This window comes from Neofelis nebulosa, chromosome 9 (genome assembly GCF_028018385.1).
Source record: "Neofelis nebulosa isolate mNeoNeb1 chromosome 9, mNeoNeb1.pri, whole genome shotgun sequence".
NCBI lineage: Eukaryota > Metazoa > Chordata > Mammalia > Carnivora > Felidae > Neofelis > Neofelis nebulosa.
Genome location: NC_080790.1, coordinates 11735008 through 11755501, shown reverse-complemented (window position 1 = coordinate 11755501; position 20494 = coordinate 11735008). Strand labels below are relative to the sequence as shown.

General features: G+C 38.5%; 1 protein-coding gene and 1 non-coding gene across 4 annotated transcripts in view; one reads left to right on the top strand and one right to left on the bottom strand.

Moving 5' to 3' along the window:
• The window catches only part of NBAS (NBAS subunit of NRZ tethering complex), a 333323-nt gene that overhangs the window by 96094 nt on the left and 216735 nt on the right, over window positions 1–20494 (top strand). The window lies entirely within an intron of this gene.
• Window positions 9178–9283, bottom strand: LOC131486409 (U6 spliceosomal RNA). Its single transcript, XR_009249320.1, has one exon. It is a non-coding gene; the product is annotated as a U6 spliceosomal RNA (small nuclear RNA).

Here is a 20494-nt window from a genome sequence, read left to right as displayed (position 1 = left end):
GAATGAGTATTTGAATATCAAATCCGTAAGGGAAGAACCTCGTGTCTTGTTCTCCTGTGTAGAATGTACATGGGAGGGTAGGTAGCGTTTTGCATTTTAGAGTTCAAGCTGTGTAATATTTTGGAAAGTGATAGTAGGTTATGCCAGCAAATTGACCTGTTACCTACCCTGTGTTGAGATCCAGTAGGCAGAACTTTTGCTTTGACATTTAACCAAAGTTTGGTTAACCAGTTTTGATCTAACCAAATTTGATGATTATGATTGCTGGGAAACTTCTGTGGCGTGTGGTATTCTTGTGTTATATATTGTCATTCTTAAATTGTCATGTGTGTTTGACGATGATGAAATGTGACCAGGTTTTGTTAAACTTTGAAATTATGTTTTCCATCATAGATGCCACATCCTTTTATTAGCTGTCTATCCTTAGTTTATCATTGCTATAAAATGTTTCCACTTTATAGTGTACTTGACTGTATGAAAGTACAAAGGTGACATTTCTTACTGTCTTCATTAGCTCCCACAATATGTGTTAATAGAGATTTTTATAAAAGAAATTCTTGTTTATTTTGGGGATTTTTGTTACTTCTGGCATGTTTTAGAAAGATTATTTAGATTTTTCATTTTATGCCTCTTTCCCTAGTGTAGAATCTTTTCCAGAATGGTGGAAGTAACCTAGTTTAAGAAGTGGTATTTTGAACGGTTGTCTGTTGAAGTAGCATAGCAGAAGAGGAGTAGGAGCTTTGCTATTAGAGCCCGAGTGCCTAGTTCATGTCTTTGGATAACTTTCTTAAATGCACTTTGGTCTTCTCACCTGTAAAATGGACATGAATTGTCCTCAGCGTTGTGAGAATGTTTACTGAGCTAATGCATTGCTTGGCACCAAATAAATGCTACTTAAGTGTTAGCAACTATTGTTGGGGTAGAATCCTATATTAGCACCTTGGCCTTGTATACTTCACGTGCTTCCTGTTTTAAACTTATTGGCATATTTTTATAATTCCAGAAAAGTTGAAAATACAGGGAGTTCTGGATACCCTTCACTTAGCTTCCCTTTTCTCCTATATAATCATAGCACATTTGTCAAAACTGAGAACTTATCCCTGGAATAGTCAGTTCTGCTATAACATGACCTATACATTCCTAAAATCACTGTGTGGGATCCTGCAGTGAAAACCACAGGGCTTATGGGAACAGTGGGGTTAGCGGTCCAGGACTCAAACACTTTGTTCGGTAAAAAAAAGGAACCTAAATGAAAGTCCTAACTAACACTGTTTACATGTGTTAAAGGGTTAATAGGCACACAAATACTAAAATACGGCGCTTATGTTGAAAAAGACCTTAGAAGGACTTTGCACGTGGAAGTGGGTGTCGGGAGAGTTGCAGGTCCTGCGTCACTGGGAAGTGGAGGAAGAGGGTGGTTGGAAATCTGGTGGAAAGTGGTGTCACCAGATGTGGATGGGGGCTTCCTAACGTAGTGTGTGATCCGAGGTTGCTGGTGACTGTCTGGGTGTCTCTGCACGCGTAGCCTGACATGGCTGGGTTCGGTTTTCTGTGTGCACCTAGTGTTTCTTGGGGATGAAATTTGGCATCAGCAAATGCAAAACTTGTGTTATGCCCAAGTTGTTCCCTCATATCTATCACTGGAACAAATTTGCATCTTCAAAACAGGATAGCAGAACCGACTGCACAATACTGCTAACTAAATGACAGATTTATTTGGCTATAATTAGTTTTCCTACTAATACGCTTTTTCTGTTTTCGAATCCAATCCAGGATACCACGTTGCATTAAGATTTCATTTGCTTTTAATATGTGGAAATAAACTTCGTTCAATATCTGTCAGTCAGGAAATTCTTTGACACATGTATTTGCTAGATAATGAAAATTGATATTCATATTTATATTCCTGGGTTATTTCCAGAATCAGGAAGGAAAGATTCCATTATTTAGTGTATTTGGGGATATTACTGTATTTAAACTATTTTATAATTGTAAGTGGTAAAACTCTGTTGATGGAAGTAGGCTCTCCAGTTACCCGGCACACTACATTTGTCTCCTAGACGAGCTGTTACTGTGGTAACTTGGCAGTTAGTTTGCTTATAATTATCTGAGTTTTGTTAATTATTTGGCGATTGGAGGTTGGACCGCGAAAGTGTGCTATAACATGTGGATAGATTGTACTTGTGTGAACCATAAAAAATGTGTTGACGTTTCTAATTTCTTTTCTGAATTTGTGATTGTAAGAATTATTTGTTGACTTCTAATCATTGTCTGCCTTTAGTTCCACAGCAATTTATGTGACGCACCGTTAAGGCTAACATCCGAAGGGGCTGCCTAAAAGATGTGAAGTGATCAGCTATTTAGATCATCTGGGAGGTCAGCCGCATCCCATGTCCGTATATACCTGGCTATTTAGAAACTGCTCTTTTTCTAGAGCATAGAAATTGGAAACCACTTTCGCCTGCATTCCTTTGGAGCCACCTTGCAAAAACAGCATAAGTTGTACGAGCACCTAATGGGCGGAAGCATTCTTCCTGTGACCTGCAGACCTGGGATCTTTTTGTGCCGCGCGTACTTTAACTCGTGTTTGTCCCTGACGTTTTATTCCCTTGCGAACCCTGAATCATTCCTGCTTTTCCTAGGCCTGAATCCCTTTCTGGTGCTCTCTGCCCCACTTGGTAACGCAGCATGATGATAGACCGATTGTGTTCTTCAGTAGTCCGATTCAGAATGACTAGATCTGTCTTGCATTTGTAAATCGTATTTTGAGCTTTGCATATTTTTGGCTTTGTTAAGTGCAGGGACTTTTAAGACCATTTGACCATTATAAGGCTTTTATTTTTCAAGAAAAAATTTTTAATTGTAAAAAAACATACAACATCAGGTTTACCATTTTAACCATTTTTCAGCATACATTTCCATAGTAGGTCTGTTCACCTTGTTCAACCAATTTCCAGAACTCTTTTTACCCTCATGGAACTCTGCACCCGTTGAACAACTCTCATTTTCTGCCCAACCCAGCCCCTGACCCACCAGCATTCTGCTCAGTGTCTGTGTGAAGTTGCTTACTCTCGGGTGCCTCATAAAAGTGGAGTCATGCAGTATTTGTCTTTTTATGATTCTTTTATTTCACTTAGCATAATATCCTCAAGGCATACTCCCATACTTTCAGTGAAATTAATATTACAATTAAATAGGGCTTAGAGTGGCTTGCCATCTCTGGGTCATGTTTCTGTTTATGCTGCGAAAGTACTTCTCAAACAAAGACTAGGATGAGGACGAACTAACTCTAGTTTGAGATGCAAGGTGACGTTACCGTTATTGCTGGACTCGCTGTGGAGAGCCTCTTCTCCACCTCTTGGTGATAAATAGGGTGTGCAAACTGAAGGGAGCTTGGAATATATCTAAAATGTATCTAATATATCTTCTAACACTTGTGTTTGAATAGCCACACATGGAGCCTTTTTCTGTAATTACAATAACATAAAAATTAGGTCCTAAAATAGCAAAACATCAATATGCATTTTATTAAAATTCCAAGTAGGACAGATTTGATTTAGGTCAAATTGATTTGCCTTATAACTTAAATGATTAGTAATTTGTCCTTAAAGAGGTCAGATGACATTATTTCCATTCTTCACAACTGAAAGATTAGGCAGAAGTTTACTTTTTTAAATTAATTAATATTTAAAAATATTTATTTTTAATGTACATCCAAGTTAGTTAGCATATAGTGCAATAATGATTTCAGGAGTAGAATCCAGTGATTCATCCTTTACATATAGCACCCAGTGCTCATCTCAACAGGTGTCCTCCTTAACGCCCCTTGCCCATTTAGCCCACCCACTGCCCATACCCCCTCTAGCAACCCTCAGTTTGTTCTCAGTATTTAAGAGTCTCTTATGGTTTGTCCTCCTTCCTGCTTTTATATTATTTTTGCTTCCCTTCCCTTATGTTCATCTGTTTTGTATCTTAAATTCCACACATGAGTGAAGTCATAGGATACTTGTCTTTCTCTGACCAATTTGATAGCGACCATGATACCCTCTAGTTCCATCCACGTTGTTGCAAATGGCAAGATTTCATATGTATATACATACCACATCTTCTTTGTCCATTCATCTGTCAGTGGACATTTGGGCTCTTTCCATACTTCGGCTGTCGTCGATAGCGCTGCTATGAACATTGGGGTGCATGTGCCCCTTCAAAACAGCACACCTGTAGTCTTTGGATAGATAGCTCGTAGTGCAATTGCTGGGTCATAGGGTAGTTCTGTTTTTAATTACTTGAGGAACCTCCATACTGTTTTCCAGAGTGGCTGCAGCAGTTTGCATTCCCACCAGCAGTGCAAAAGGATTCCTCTTTCTCCATATCCTCGACGACATCTGTCATTGCCTGAGTGGCTAATTTTAGCCATTCTGACTGGTGTGAGGTGGTATCTCATTGTGGTTTTGATTTGTATTTTCCTGATGATGAATGATGTTGAACATTTTCTCATGTGTCTCTTAACCATCTGGATGTCTTCTTTGGAAAAGTGTCTCTTCATGTCTTTTGCCCATTTCTTCACTGGATTATTTGTGTTTTGGGTGTTGAGTTTGGTAAGTTCTTTATAGATTTTGGATACTAACCCTTTATCTGATATGTCATTTGCAAGTATCTTCTCCCATTCTGTTGGTTGCCTTTTAGTTTTGCTGATTGTGTCCTTTGCTGTGCAGAAGCTTTTTATTTCGATGAGGTCCTAATAGTTCAATTTTGTTTTTGTTTCCCTTGTTGTGCAGAAGCTTTTTATCTTGATGAGGTCCTAATAGTTCATTTCTGCTTTTGTTTCCCTGGCCTCCGGAGACATGTTGAGTAAGATGTTGCTGCGGCTAAGGTCAAAGAAGTTTTTGCCTGTTTTCTCCTTTAGGATTTTGATGGCTTCCTGTCTTAAGTTTAGGACTTTCATCCATTTTGAGTTTATTTTTGTGTATGGTGTAAGAAAGTGGTCCAGGTTCATTTTTCTGCATATTTCTGTCCAGTTTTCCCAGCACCATTTGCTGAAGAGACTGTCTTTATTCCATTGGATATTCTTTCCTGCTTTGTCAAAGATTAGATGGCCAGAGGTTTGTGGGTCCATTTCTGGGTTCTCTGTGCTTTTCCATTGATCTGTCTGTTTTTGTGTCTTCACATAAAACTGTCTTCATAATTACAGCTTTGTAATACATCTTGAAGTCCAGAACTGGGATGCCTCCAGCTTTGGTTTTCTTTTTCAGGATTGCTTTGGCTTTTTGGGATCTTTTTTGGTTCCATACAAATTTTAGGATTGTTTGTTCTAGCTCTGTGAAGAATGTTGGTGTTATTTTGATAGGGATTGCATTGAATATGTAGGTTGCTTTGGGTAGTATCGACATTTTAACAACATTTGTTCTTCCAATCCATGAGCATGGGGTATTTTTCCATTTTTTTTGTGTCGTCTTCAGTTTCTTTCATAAGTTTTCTATAGTTTTCAGCATATAGATTTTTCACCTCTTTGGTTAGGTTTATTCCTAGGAATTTAATGGTTTTTGGTGCAATTGTAAATGGGATTGATTCCTTGATTTCTCTTTCGGCCACTTCATTATTGGTGTATAGAAACGCAACCAATATCTGTACATTGATTTTATGTCCTACAACTTTGCTGAATTCATGGATCAGTTTAAACAGTTTTTTGGTGGAGTCTTTTGAGTTTTCCCCGTGGATTATTATGTCATCTGTGAAGAGTAAAAGTTTGACTTCTGCTTTGCTGATTTGGATGCTTTTTGTTGCTTGGTATTGTCTGATTGGTGAGGCTAAGACTTCCAACACTATGTTGAATAACATTGTTGAGAGTGGACATCCCTGTCATGTTAGCGGTGGGTCTTTCATATATGGCTTTTATGATCTTGAGGTATGATCCTTCTATTTCTATTTTCTTGAGGGTTTTTATCAAGAAAGGATGCCATGTTTTGTCAAATGCTTTCTCTGCATCTGTTGAGAGGATCATGTGGTTCTTATGCTTTCTTTTATTGATGTGATGTGTCACATTTTTTTGCAGATATTGAACCAGCCCTGCCAGGTATAAATCCCACTTGATTATAGTGAATAATTCTTTTAATGTGTTGTTGAATCTGGTTGGCTAGTATGTTGTTGAGAATTTTTGCATCCGTGTTCATCAGGGAAGTTGGTCTATAGATCTCGTTTTTAGTGGGGTCTTGGGTGTTGCAATCAAGGTAATGCTGTAATGCTGGCCTTGTAGAACGAGTTTGGACGTTTTCCTTCCATTTCTATTTTTTGGAATATCTTCTAAAGAGTAGGTGTTAACTCTTCTTTAAATGTTTGGTAGAATTCCCCTGGAAAGCCATCCAGCCCTGGATTCTTGTTTTTTGGGAGATTTTTGATTCCTCATTCAATTGCTTTACTGGTTATCCATCTGTTCAAATTTTCTGTTTCTTCCTGTTTCAGTTTTGGTAGTTTACATGTTTCTAGGACTTTGTCCATTTCTTCCAGATTGCCCAACTTATTGGCATATAATTGCTCATAATATTCTCTTATTATTGGAAGGAAAGCCTTCTTGGAAGAGGGAAGGTTTTCTCTAGATCTTGAAAGTTGAGTGTGATTTTGATATTGGGAAGTTCAAAGAGGAAAGAGTCATCTGAATATTTAACATGAAGTTGTTTTACCTACCCAGTCTTTACCTGAGTCTTTCTTTACCTGTGTTATACTGTTTAGTCACAGGGTACAAAAGATGTTGCCAATTAATTTGTTAGTTGAAATGAATTAATGCAGAGGATTTCCAGTAAAACAATCAGGAATCTCTTTTTATGTTTTTATGTAGCTTGCTCTTGTTCATAAAGATTTCTTTTTTCTCCTCTGAAATTTTTAAAAAGTGGTTTCTGTTGGTCATTCTATTGGTCATTCCCACCATATTTTTGTTGTTGTAATGGAAATATTATCTAAACTGTAGCCTGGATGATGAAATAATTATGGAAAAAATTGGGGCATTGCATTCATTTGTTTGATTCTCAAGAGAAAAATAAAAGTGTTTCTTTTCCCTTTCACATTGAAAAGTTGATTAGTTACCTAATCAGAATTCAATTCCCATATGTACAGTTTATTTCTGAACTGCTGTGAACAAAGAACAATACATTGGGTTGTATTTAGGCTTAGAATAAGTATCTGGTCTTCTGTGGTGACTGTCAGTACAGAAGAATATAGAGTCCTCTACAAATGTTGGATATGTTGGCACTTTCTGGATCCAAGGATAACTTGGCGTTTGGATCAGAAAGGAAAGGCTCGTCACCTCAACTGTCTGGGAATAGGGTCTGGGGCTGGAAGTGGGGCGATTGGTTTGCATGTCTCCTGGCACTGTGGGCACGTTAGATCTTGACTCCATTAGTTTTTGTCTTTCTGATTATTTAAAACCACAAAATGGATTTAGGACAATTTCCTTGATTAAGAAGGTAGAAGTGAATCTTATTTCAGAGGAATTTGTATGGGCCTTGGATAGTGTGTTGATACTTGTTGTGTATTTGGTACTCTGAGAAGTAGTAAAGAAATAAAGGTGTACTGATTTGTTCATTTCCTGTTTGGAGCATGGGACTCTTTTTTTTTTTTTTTTTTTAAATTTACAAACCAGTTTTACGTTTCACATGTAATTCTCACAGCATGTTTATGGGATAAGCAGAGAAGGGATTGCTATTCCTGCCTTCAGGCAGAAAATTTGAAAGGCATTAGTTGAAATATATGCTGAAATAGGGAATTATTTTAAAAATAATTTTAATTGCATTATCATTTTACATATGTATATGTAACATTGTCCAATGTTTTTAATATGGCTTAATACAGTTAAAGTTTCTGATTTATTTGAAATTAAGATCTTTTTGAGGGGGCACTTTTTTTTTTTAAACTAATACATTCTCCTAAAAATCTGTTACTAAATTCAGCATTAGCTAGTGGTAATGATACTCTTTTCATGGAGATGAGATTTTTCTTTCATTATTCATTTTCCTCCAAAGTTTAAGTCTCCTGACCAATAATTCAGTACATGTGATCCTTAAGTAGATTATAACATCTTCTGAATGGTTGAATTACCTTAGGGAAATAGTCCCTATAATTCTTCTTGATCACACAATGTCTTTTCCAGTCAAGATTTCATTAATATGTAAATACTTGTCTGTAACAGCAGTGAATCTCTTTATCACACTATATTTAATTAACATATAAATAACCCTGTGAGACACTTTCCCAATTTCTGATATAGGCAAGCCTGTTTAAATATTGTATTTGTAATAAGAAAAATTCTATTAAGAATCAAATTCATATTTCATACACAAAGTGTATGCATTATTTTAAGAAATGTTTTGACCTCCATGTGTACTCCATTTTTAATCCTAAAAGTTTAGCTACTATTTGTAATGACTGTAGGAGAAAAACTCCATGACATATGTAAATGTTGGGATCACATGACATGGCACTGACGCGCATCAGTTTCTTCAGGTGTGGAATGGGGACGTTGTGGAGGTATTGTGATGGTTTAGTCATCGAAGAGAGCTGTCGTCTGTCACCGTTGCTGGCATGTCGCTGGCGTTCAGCATACAGCAGTGGTTGTAGTAGCAGAGGATAAAGGAGTAACAGTGACAGCAGCCGTACCGGTGTTTTGGGTACATGTCGATAAGAATGTTAGTTATGGATATCTTTCAGCGTCTAGTGCACTGATGAATAAACAGAATGTGTATAACAGGGAGTATTCCTCCCTGATGACACTGATGCTGGGATTGCTCCTCTGGGACAGGACCCCTTATCCTGGTATCAGGTACCCGAGTTTCCAGATGATCACTCCAGAAGTTGCTTAGCGAATCTTATTTCCAACGCAGTTAAAGGTTTTAATTTCATTTTTGATTGAATGATACATACAGGAAAACGAACAAATCGTAAGTGCACAATTTGCTGGATATTTGGATGAGACCAAGAAAGACGTTATCAGCATCTCTTACCCCCTCTCCTGTTACCATCTTGCAGTCCTCTCATCCGAGAGGACCGCTTGTCCTGACTCCTGACGTCACAGCCTAGTTTCATCTGTGAAAGAAACGGAGTGGCTTGTGAGCACTGTTCTCCCCTCTCAACAGAGATCCGATTTCTTCTTCTTCTTCTTCTTCTTTTTTTTCTTTTTATATCTTGTTGGAAAAAACAGACCGCTTCATGAGTTTGGGCGTCATTCTTGTGAAGCGGCCATGCTGATCTTCTCTGTATCGTCCCGATTGCAGTATATGTGTCACAAAGCGAGCACCAGAGATGAGATTTCTGATGTCCTTCAGATTGAATACCTTTCTAATGCTGGATGTACATTGATATTTTGGTTCTTTTATATTTAAAGTGTGTTTCTTATGGACAGAATATACGGTTGACCCTTGAACAATGTGGGTGTTAGGGGCACTGACACCCCGTATGGTAAAAAAAAAAAAAAAATCCATATTTAAATTTTGATTCCCTCCAAACTTAACTACTCATAGTCTACTGTTGAGTGGAGCACTTACCAATAACAAAAACAATCAATTAACACACATTGTATGTTGTCTATATTATATACTGTATTCTTATAATAGGGTAAGCTATGGAGAGAAAATGTTATTTTAAAAATCCTCAGAGAAAATAGTTATAGGACTAGATTGTATTTATCAGAAAAAATCTATATAAGTGTGCCCACGTAGTTTGAACCGGCGTTGTTCAAGGGTCGACTGTAATTGAATCTTGCTGTTTTATCTAATGGGGGAATCTCTGCCTTTTGATGGTCATGCTTTGGCTCTTTATATATAATGCATAGTTCAGTATGGTTCAGTTTAAAGCTAACACTTTGGTATCGGTTTACCACTTGTTCCATTTTTTCTTTGCTTGCCTTTTTCTCTTTTCCTGCCCGTTTTAAGTTTATTTATTTATTTATTTTGTGATAGAGACAACCAGTGTGGAAGGGGCAGAGAGAGCGGGGAGGGCAGAGGACCTGCAGCCAGCTCTGTGCTGACAGCAGAGACTCCGATGTGGGGCCCGAACTCCCGAACCGTGAAATCATGACCCGAGCTGAAGTCTGACACTTAACCGACTGAGCCACCCAGACACCCCTCCTGCTTTCTTTTGAACTGGTTCTTTTTAGAATTCCATTTAATCTCCCTTATTGGGTTATTAGCTATACTTTCTTTTTTGGTGATTGCTGTAGTGTTTACACTTCTGTAGTTATGATAGTCTACTGTCAAATAGTATAATAGAACTTCAAGTATAAGATGAGAACCTTACCACAGTATTTTTCCATTTTCTCCCTGCTGGCTTTTGAATAACTGTTGTCATATATTTAACTTTTATATATGTTATGAACTATACCTTTTTTATCATTTTTGCTTTAATGAGTAAAAATGGGGGCTCCTGGGTTCTTCAGTCAATTAAGCATTTGACTCTTGGTTTTGGCTCAGGTCATGATCTCATGATTCTTGGGTTGGAGCCCCACGTTGGGCTGTGTGCTGCCAATGTGGCGCGTGCTTGGGATTCTCTGTCACTCTCTCTCTCTGCTCCTCCCCCTCCTCTTTCTCTCTTTCTTTCTCTCTTTCTCTGTCTCTCAAAATAAATGGATAAATTAAAAAAAAAAAAAAAAAAACAACAACTAAGGGGTGCCTGGGTGGCTCAGTTGGTTAAGCGTCTGACTTCAGTTCCGGTCATGATATTGAGGTTCATGAGCTCGAGCTCCACGTCGGGCTCTGTGCTGACAGCTCCGAGCCTGGAGCTTGCTTGGGATTCTGTGTCTCCCTCTCTCTTTGCCCCTGCCCTGCTAGCATGCTTGCTCACTCACTCTCTCTCAAAGATAAACATTAAGAAATAAAATAAGAATGAAATATAAAAAATTAAAAATGTGTTTTATATTTGCACATGTATTTACTGTTCTGCTCTTCATTGCTTTTAGTAGATCCAAATTTCTATCTGGTATCAATTTTGTTCGGTCTGAAAGACTCTGTTTGGCATCTCTTGCAGGGCTAATCTGCCGGTGATGCATTCTCGGCTTTTGTATGCCCAAGGAAGTCTTTCTTTTGCCTTTGTTTTGGAAAATGCTTTTGCTGGGTGTGGGATTCGAGGCTGTCACTTTTCTCCTGTTAGTCTTTCAAGGGTTTCCTTGCACTGTCATCTCCCGTTGTCCTTCATGAGGTCGGTTGTCATTCTTAACTGTGCATTTTTATAGCATGGGTCTTATTTTCTTTGGATGCTTTTAAGATTTTCTTCATAACTCGTTTTGAGCTGTTTGATTATGATGCTCCTTGACGTGGTTTTCATCGTGTTTATTCTCATTGCTCCTGATTGAGTTTTCTTGGATCTACACCCAATTTAGGAGTTACGTGCTTAGTACTTCTTCAGATACTGTTTCTCACTCCACCTCCCCTCCTTAAAACACACTCTCTTTTCTGGGCCACCACTTCCATGTGTGCTGGCCACTTGATCTTGTCTTACAATTCATTTTTTTTTTCCGGTGTTTTTCTGCATTTCATTTTGAATAGTTTCTATTACTATGTCTTTGTAAATAGGTTGCTTCTGCAGTGTCTGCTATTAATGCTATCAGTGCATTTTTCATCTCTGCTGCTGAATTTTCATTCCTTGGAGTATGATTTGGATTTTTAAAAAATTCTTTATGTCTACCACATGGTATATTGGTGTTTTAAATAAATTGGTAATTGTCCTGGTTACAGGCCATAATTTCCTGCTTTTTTACATATCTGGCATTTTTGATTGGATGCTGGACATGTGGGTTTGTTCATCTCACTAGTTGAGTTCCTATCCCAGTTGTTATGGAACATACTATGTCCTTTCCCATAATGCACTTTTATTTAGTCACACTGTGTGTGTGTGCTCTAAAGTTAGCTTCTCTGTGAAGTTGGTCCAAAAGGATTTCTTAATTTACAATGGGTTAAATTAATCTGTAATGGGTTTCCTTAATCTGAAAATTATAGAAAATGACCTAGCAATACAGGTATAGGGCTATTTATTTGATATTTTTTGTTAGTGAATAACTTGGAGCCTGTTTTTATGGAGCCTGTTTTTATTCCAGGGTCAACTCCCTTGCCTCTTCCTGTACTTCTTGTTTCCGATTGGGTGAATGAGTGCTTATTAAGTAGTAGGAATCTATATTGAAAAATATAAGACCGGGGCTGCTGGGTGGCTCAGTCAGTTAAGCCACCAACTCTTGATTTCGGCTCAGGTAACGGTCTTGGCAGTTTGTGGGTTCGAGCCCCGCATTGGGCTCCGTGCTGACAACACGCGGAGCATGCTTGGGATTTTCTCCCTCTCCTCTCTCTCTGCGCCTCCCTCGCTCTCACTTGCTCACTTGCTCTCTCAAAATAAATAAATAAGGGGCGCCTGGGTGGCTCAGTCGGTTGAGCGTCCGACTTCGGCTCAGGTCATGATCTCGCAGTCCGTGGGTTCAAGCCCTGCGTCGGGCTCTGTGCTGACAGCTCGGAGCCTGGAGCCTGTTTCAGATTCTGTGTGTCTCCCTCTTTCTCTGACCCTCCCCTGTTCATGCTCTCTCTCTGTCTCAAAAATAAATAAATGTTAGGGGCGCCTGGGTGGCGCAGTCGGTTAAGCGTCCGACTTCAGCCAGGTCACGATCTCGCGGTCCGTGAGTTCGAGCCCCACGTCAGGCTCTGGGCTGATGGCTCGGAGCCTGGAGCCTGTTTCCGATTCTGTGTCTCCCTCTCTCTCTCTGCCCCTCCCCCGTTCATGCTCTGTCTCTCTCTGTCCCAAAAATAAATAAAAAACGTTGAAAAAAAAAAAAATTTAAAAATAAATAAATGTTAAAAAAAATAAAAAAATAAAATAAATAAATAAAACTTAAAAAAGAAATGCCATTTCCTCCGAATTCTCCAACACGTTGCTTTCTTTCTCTTCCTACAATCTCTAGTTTAACTTTGAACTTCATCAGCAGTAGAGATGTATTAGAATTACTTACACTACAGTACCTGGACCATTGTCTTCTAACCACAGCCTGTGCAATTGACACAAGAGCCTCTCCCTCTTCATTTCTGGGGTTTTCATTTCTTTAGATGCGACTGTAATTCAGTCTGCAGTGTAATTTGGCCTAGACCCAAAGAACTCATGATGGAAAGGCTGTGGATAGACAGATGTACAGCAACATCTTAAGGCAAACCACCTTTGTGCTTCTTTGTCTAAAGCTTAGGACATTTCACATCTCTGTGCTTATGCGTACTCATACACATAGGCCCAGAGTCACCTGCAATTTATAGTATTACAGTGTTCCTGAGGGCACGATATACAGTAGGAATTTGTACAGTCCACTGCAGAAATCTTAAATCAGAAACATTTGAAAGAACACTAAAATACATTGTCTGAATCTTTAGCCACAGAGCAAGCATAATGATCTTAAGCTGTAAATACCCCTGTAGTTCAGTGGTTGTTTTTGTTTACTTATTTATTCAAATTCGTCCGTTGGTCTTTCAGTTTGTCCATCTATCCATCCATTAAGTATTTAGTGAGCTTTCAGTGAATGCCAAGTATTGTACTAAGAATATAAAAATGACTAACACTTGGAAAGAACTTATAGTTTAGTGAAGGAGCAAGACACAAGTAAATAATTGTGCGTATCTTACTTATGATGAGGCTATATCTCGATAAACCCATTGCTGAAAATACTAGGTCAAAAATGCGAGTAATACACCTAACCTACTGAACATCATAGCTCACATTAGCCTTCCTTAAGCATGTTCATAACACTTAATGCTAGCCTCCAATTGAGCAGAATCATCTAACACAGGACTGTCTTATAATAAAGTGGTGAGCCTCCTCATGTAATTTATTGACTACTGTACTGAAAGTGAAAAACAGAATGGATTTTGAAGTCGGGTCTTTTCCTGGGCTAGGGTCATGCGGTAATGGTCCTCTCTCACGATCCTGGATGGCGGCAGGGAGCCACAGCTCCCAGTCCACCAAGCGATCACGGAGGATAAACCACCAATTTACTTACAACCCTTCTGTAATCATGTAACCAAAGTACAGCTTCTACCAAGTGCATATCCCTTTCACACAATCGTAAAGTAAAATAATTATAAATTGAACCATTCTAAGTGGAACCATCTATCTGTAATTCTGTGCAATGACAGCAGTAACGGGAATACATACAAAGCTTAGTCTTACGGAAGAAAGTCAGGGAGGCTTGATCTGGGAACATCACAGAAGGTTTCAGTTTTTTTTCCTCTTCTAAATGATCACTGCATTGATTGGCCCAATTAAAGACAACATTGTAAATATGCATTCCGTGGATCAAGACTACTTTTCTATCCATTCAGATCAGGTTAAAGTGCTGAATTTATAATTTTTATGAGTCTTTAAATATCAATCTACATTTTTTTCTTCCTGTTGCCACTGTATACAACTTGGCTTCCGAAGTGTAAATTTTTCTTTTTTTTTTTTTTTTGAAGAGTTTTTCAAGAGTTAGAGTAACACAGTGCTTCCCTTGTGAAGCACTGCTAATTGCTTGATTGAATCACTTTGCTGAGATTTTTCTGTAAGTGAGGTACTGAGGGTGTAAAGTGCCCCTACCCTGAAACCCATGTGTACAGATAATCTGAGTAGCAGTGAGGTATATGCTGTAAAGGAATCAGTCCTAGCTATGTCGTCTTAATTGACTTTTATAGATTTCATTTATTGGTCAGATTAATGTTTTTCCTTTTTTAAGTTGAAATATAGTTGACACACGCTGTGGGTCAGATTAGTTTCAATGTCAAATTAGTTTCACAACATAGTGATTTGACACATTTATACATTATGCTGTGCTCACTGCAGTGTGCTTATCGTCTGTCCCCATACAGCACTGTTACAATACCATGGACTATATTCCCTGTGCTGTGCCTTTATTCCCGTGACTGATTCATTCCGCAACTGGAAGTCTGGATCTCCTACTCCCCTTCACCCATTTTGCCCATCCCCCACCCACTTCCCCTCTGGTAGCCATCAATTCTCTGTATTTATGGGTCTGTTTCTACTTTTCCTTTGTGTATTCATTTGTTTTGTTTTTCAGATTCCACATATAAGTGAAATCATATGGCATTTATCTTTCTCCATCTCACTTACTTCACTGAGCACAAAACCCTCTAGGCCCATCCGTGCTGTCACAAATGTCAAGATCTCAACCTTTTTTAATGGCTGAGTAATATTCATGTGTGTGTGTGTGTGTGTGTGTACAGTCTTCTTTATCCGTTTATCTATTGATGGACCCTTGGGTTGCTTCTGTATCTTAGCTATTGTAAATAATGCTGCAGTAAGCATAAGGGTGCACATATCCTTTCAAATTAGTGTTTTCATTTTCTTTGTGTAAATTTGCAGTAATGGAATTACCGGATCATATAGTTTTGAGGAACCTCTGTAGTGTTATCCACATTGACTACGCCTGATTTGCATTCCTACCAACAGTGCATGAAGAAGGGTCTTTTTTCTCCCCATCCTCGCCAACACTTGTTATTGCTTGTCTTTTTGAGTCTAGCCATTCTGACACATGTAAGGTGATATCTCATTGTGGTTTTGATTTGCATATCCCTGATGATTAGTGATATTGAGCAATTTTTCATGTGGTTCAGACTAAGTTTTGTATTTTGACTAAATCTTACCTTTCCAGTTCTTAAGGGTTTTTGTTGTTGTTGTTGTTGTTGTTTGTTTTTGAGAGCTCCGATTTTAGAATTAAGGTAACATCACTGGATCCGTTCCTACTGATAAATCATTTATGCATTCACTCAGTAAGTCAGTGAAGATTTTTGAGTCCATGTAGTTTACTTTTCTGCAAATTTATAATTGTAATATGTAGCTTATGGGGTGTTTGAGGAGGAAATGAAATAATGCGTTTATAAATTATTATTCATGTAACACTATGCCTATATTACTACTAGGAGTTGTGATGGATGCAAAGGAGTACTTACAAGAATGGAATATTTACATTAAAATTTTTTTAATTTATTTTTGAGAGAGTGAGTGAGTGGGGGAGGGGCAGAGAGAGAGAGGGAGACAAAGAGGACCTGAAGCCGGCTCTGCACTGACAGCAGACAGCCCATTGTGGGGCACGAACTTGGAAACTGTGAGACCACGACCTGAGCTGAAGTTGGACACTTAACTGACTGAGCCACCCAGGGTTCCCCTGGAATATTTACTTTTAATGGGGAAACAAAATATATACTAGGAACTTAACATAATAGAGAAGTACTCCAGGAAAATCAGAGAAGGTACCACCTGTATATTATCATAAGGTTAAATAGGAGTAAATGCCAGATGAATTGTCTAGTTATTAATAGTGAGAATTTAGGAAGAAAGCAATCTGGCCTGGGATGGTCCGAGAACATCCGTGAGAGGCGGGGATTTGAGCTGGAACAGGTGGGAGTCAGATGGGTAGGATATCCTAGTGCATGAGAATGCAGGCTCTGGAACCAGGCTGTTGGGTTCAAATCCAGCTGCAACTGTTAGTTGTGTGACTTTGCACCTTAGTAAACATCTCTGTGCCACTGTTTTCTCTCCTGTAAAAGGGCAAAGATAATGTCTGTCTCTCGAGACTGTTGACTTCATGTATTCATGAATATGTATAATTGCTTAGAACTTTATATTTGTGCTCATACATAGCAAGCACTATGTCTGAAATGTCCATTCAATGTAGGTCTAGAGGTAGGACTATGCACGATCTTGAAGGGTGACAGTGGGGAAATTGCACTTCCTGTGGCTTGGGATCTGCACAGGCATTATTTTGCCATTTTATTTGGTTATATGAATAAAAGGAAGATAAAATTCTTTTCCTCTCTAATCCTTTTGTTCAAAGTCTCTTAGCACCAAAACCTTACAGAGGTCAGAGCTTGTAATTTACGGTGATACAATTCATAAACATTTTGGTACATTTCTTTAGTTTTGTAGTTGATGAATTCAGATGTCATATACTTCTATCTTTGTCCTGGAAGGTTTTTCTGGTTTAATTAATAGACCAAAGGAGATTTGTCAGGGTCTTGTTATCTTCAAGTAATGTGAAAGGAGAGTTTTGCTTTTATTCTCTCTACTGGTTTTATGTCAGTCTAAGTAACAGAACAGGGAGTGAAATTGGATTTCTCTTGTGTTACTTCCCTGATGGTAGTTGACACGTGTAGTTTTGGGTCTCCCCGGGATGAGGATTGTCCTCATCAATCCTTAGTTGGCTCTTAGACCTCAGATCTTTCAGTATCATCACATGTGATATAGGTTCTCCCCTTACTGCATGAAATCCTGGCAGTGCTGAAACTATAGTTGAGTTTATGCTACAAATGAAAGTCATAACTTACCAGTTTTAGGTTGAGCACTTATTTCCGATAGGTGCAATATTATAAATATAAATATGAAAATCATAAAAATAAAAAAATAGAAACATTTATAAATATTGGTTGTGTGTAGCACCAAATGCTGAGTGTAAAAATTACTACATAAATGTTTTGTTTGGGGGATTTTTTTTAATGTTGTCTATTTTAGCTTATTCTTACTGAAATAATATGCCATTGAAGTTGGGTTTGAGAATGCCTTTTTTTCTTCTAGTAACTTTCCTTATAGCAAACATAAGTATTCGTTGTTCGGGGACCTTGAGTGCCTCTTCCTCAAAATCAGGGCCCTCTGTCCAAGGGACAGGTGACAGAGGTGGTGGTGTAGGGGATAGTTTTCCTATCACTGACCTCTCTCTTCTGTCGCCCCTTGTTTTATTGACAGCAAACATCTCTGTGAAGAGTAGCCTTTTTTTTTTTTTTTTTAACGTTTATTGATTTTTGAGACAGAGAGAGACAGAGCATGAACGGGGGAGGGTCAGAGAGAGAGAGACACAGAATCTGAAACAGGCTCCAGGCTCTGAGCTGTCAGCACAGAGCCCGACACTGGGCTCGAACTCACGGACCGCGAAATCATGACCTGAGCCGAAGTCGGCCGCTTAACCGACCGAGCCACCCAGGCGCCCCAAGAGTAGCCTTTCTTAACCTTTCTGACAGTTTCTTCCTTTGGAGTTTGTGGCTTTCCCTTAAGTGTCAGTGATTTTACAGACCAGTTCTCCTCAGAAATAATTAAGCCACCCTTTGCCTGTGGTAAAAAATTTATCTTCAAACTTTGCGTTAAGCATTTGGGAGAGAGATGATGCCTTTTGGTTATTGTTGCTTATTTCTGCCTCATCGATCAGCTCATCACTTCTTATCACTGCGCATTGCTTTGGCCAGGTGCCATCTATGGAGGCCGGTGTCCGCAGACTTTATTGCACTTGTTAGGTATTTGTCAGTGTAATCATTGATGTTATTTATGTGGTGTTACTACTCACCATCAGGTAGATCTTGAAACGTCACCCAGTTACATAGATCTTGTACTTCACTGCCCATGAAAACCTTGCTGGTGTTGGGAATAATGATGCTTTTTATAATGGTTGGACACTTTTTATATACCAGGTACTACTCTAAAGTCTCTAGATGTACTAATTTGATTCTTCCCAAATCCAAATGAGTCTAATACTATTATTCTATTTCACTCATGGGGAAATTGAGGCACAGGCAGGTCAAATAACTTGATCAAGACCTCACAGCTGTGCAGGGTGGCGTTCTGTCACAGAGGTTAGACTTTGGAGAGCATTCTCCTAATTATAATGGATTACAGTTCAAGAATGTTTGTCTAGTTTTGTCTTCATTTGGGGCAGTTAATATTACAGTATTTAACAAATAGAGTACACAGGTGGGTCCCAGGGGTATAGCTGGTGGGGACAGGGGGAGAGTCCAAGTCCTGGAGTGGTGGTGTTTTCACTGTGGTCTCTCTCACACATTGCTAACATCCAAGAATACTGGGAAGTTTCAAGATAACTCTTTAATCTGCTGGATCTTCTAAGTCATTTATTAATGAAACTGAATCCTGTTGTTCCAGAAGAGAACTCTGAATGATGCCTTTAGATAGCATTTTTGCAACTTGGCATTCTGAATGATAACTAGCTTTTTGATTGGTTTCCCATTGAGTTTCAGACCAGTTTGATTTGTTCAGTGATGGTAACCACAGAGTAGTTATATATGTGGGCTCAAATTATTATTTTTTGTCCTTTATTTACCAGAACATTTTCTTCTGTGCTAAATAATAGAAATAAATTTAACTCCACATATTAAAACCATTGCATAAAAGGTAGCAATTAGTAGTAACATGCAGTCTATTTATCCTTTTGTTTCCAAGTCATGGAATACAAACAAAAGAACTTTTTGTAAGTTTATTCTTCATAAAATTTCTTTGAAATAAAACATTTATATTTAGTGTGGGAAATCACTGGTGAGAGAATAGTCGGACATAATAGAACTTGCAATACTCATTCCTTTCCTGCTGACAAATAAATGTTACCTTCAGATGAAACCAGCATCTTTATTGTTTGGAATAAAACAATGAGCCAAGTTCTCATATAAAGAATCTTAAAATTAAGTAGCCATTACTTTGTAAAGAGGTCGTTTAAGTTTACCACGGTCTTCCTTTTTTTAGTGGGGGATGATACATGTTAGGTTTTAAGATGTCTTAGGCCAAGTGGAAACAATAAAAGACCAAGATGAAATCAAGTGTATGTACACGTTCTGTGTTGATGGGACTCGAGATTCAGAGTGTAACTTTTGCACGTCACTCAACTTCCTACAACTGTTTTCTGGGTTTTCTTGAACCACAGTGTCACCAACCCCATTTACAGATTGATTCACATGATTCCTATCTTCAGTGTGAACAGAATTAATGAAATGCTATCGCTCCACTTACTTTATGAAAGAATAAGTAGCTAAAACTTGGGCATGTTAACAAAAGTAATGGTATAAGCAGTTATTTTCAAGTGTGAAGAATGGTGAGATTTAGAGAAATAGGTATTCTGAAGTTTTCTCCCCGCCCCGCCGCCCTAGAACACGACATGTCCAGCCAGCTGCCTAGATGAGATGTGAGCCGTCACTGGCATGGCTTGCTGTGTCATCAGGGTCGTGGGCTCTACAGGAAAGCATTCGTGTTCTCCCTCGCAGCTCTGCAGACTCCATACACACATAAACACACACAAACACACACACTTCCTTGGCATATCTATGTTTATGACTAGATTGTGCCCCTTCATTGCTTTATTCTAATTTTGAATTTCTGTGATACTCAAGAGAGCACTTTCATGAAAGAATTGACTATAGATGAGATACAGTCCTCACTTAAGAAATCTTTGTGCTGTTATTGAATAATTCATTTGACATATTATTTTAGAGCCTGCTAAATGCCAGGCACTATTTTAGTTATTGAGGCAGTGGACAAAATAAACAAACGTTCTGCCCTCAAGAAATTTATATTCTGGTTGAGGAGGAGATCTTGTCTCTGAAATGCTGTTATTTGAAGCAGGATAAAGAACTTAGAGTATTTTTATAGCAAGTATGTTAAACTCCTAAAATTTGTTTTAAAATAACTTGGTTTGTTGAAACATTCTGTAAGGAAATGAGAGAGTAGAAGG